This window comes from Ramularia collo-cygni (assembly GCF_900074925.1).
Source record: "Ramularia collo-cygni strain URUG2 genome assembly, contig: RCC_scaffold17, whole genome shotgun sequence".
NCBI lineage: Eukaryota > Fungi > Ascomycota > Dothideomycetes > Mycosphaerellales > Mycosphaerellaceae > Ramularia > Ramularia collo-cygni.
Genome location: NW_019716271.1, coordinates 669788 through 671298, shown reverse-complemented (window position 1 = coordinate 671298; position 1511 = coordinate 669788).

Below are 1511 nucleotides of genomic sequence, written 5' to 3'. Positions count from 1 at the left end.
TAAAACATATACACACCCTTTACTTTACTACTAAAGCCTTAGTAGGACTAAGCTATTTATATACTAAAATAGAGGAAGAGAAGGACAGTTAGACCTATATTAGAATTCTAATCCTAATAAGAGAGAACTAGAAAAGATAGTTTAAACTATAGAGGGACAACCTAGAAGGAAAAGGCATCTTCTATAACATTAAGGGATTAATTAACCTAGATAATTTATTACTCCTTAATCTAGATGCTAGGGTTRYAAGAATAGCTAGCTAGCTAAACTTYTAAAAGGAGAATGCTAAGTGCAGGTATAAGCTAAGATTAAGAGTTAGCTTAGATAAAGCAGATAAGATTTAATTATTAATAGATATAAAGATAGCTACTAAAATCTAGCTCTTCCTCTAGAAGAAGTATAGTAAGGTGCTTATAGTATATGCTATATTAATAGTATAATAATTTATAAACTTTAGAATAGGAGAGGAAGATATAGTAAGATTAGCCTAGGTATAGATTAGTTTAATAGCAAAGAGGATTGCAGAGGTTAATAAAAGGGAGTTATATATAAAAGAACCTAAAAGGAAAATTAGGATCCTTCTTTTAGCACTCCCTCCTAAGTTTAAATTAACTAAGAATGCAATTATAGCCTAGCTAATACTTACTAGGAACTATAAATAGATCCTACTTATCCTTAAATCTTAGGAAGTAAGGGACCTCTATTATAGGGAGGACTTTATAATAGTAGCCCTTAGAAGGATAAGAATATACTTCCTTTATAATAGATAACACTTTATATAAGATTATCTATAGCTAGGAAAGGTAAAGAAAGCAATTAGACCTTAGGAAAATTTCCTATCTAGAAATAGGGATTCTCTAAAGCCTAAAAAGAGAAAGAYCTCTAGTAAGAAATACTCCTCCTCTTTATTAAAGAGGGTTAAGAAAAGAAGAGACTCTCTTAAAGAATTTAAGAAGGCAATAGAGGAAATAATTAGAAAAGAGGTTTCTAAATTTAAGAAAATAAGGAAGACTACTAARAAAGCATTCCTTACTAAATAAGCCTAATCTAGGGAATTATCCCTAACCTTATTAAGTGCTACCTTATCCTAATTTAAGGAGGAAACTAATAAGATTACATACTCTTCTTTAGAGGCAAAAGGCAAGTTAACCTCCTTAGAATAGTTACTAGACTCCTATACCTTATCTTATATAACTAACTAACTATAACTCTTTAGATCTATAATTCCACTTTAAAGGAAGAAATAGATTAAGGTTAGGGGTAGATAGCTATAAGCTACATATAAGGGAAAAGCAGTTATAGGAGGCTAGAATAGGAAGAAAATCTTGCTTAATAAAGTTTTGTTTATACCTAATTTAGGAGTTAATCTTATTTCTTAGAATTAGTTTAGCTATTAGTATAGTGTTTAACTACCCTAGTTTACTCTAGTGTTATAGGATAGAACTCCTATTATCTAGACTAGAATCTAGAATAGTGTTCTATTTATTTTAGAAGTTTTAGAGTCCCTCTAG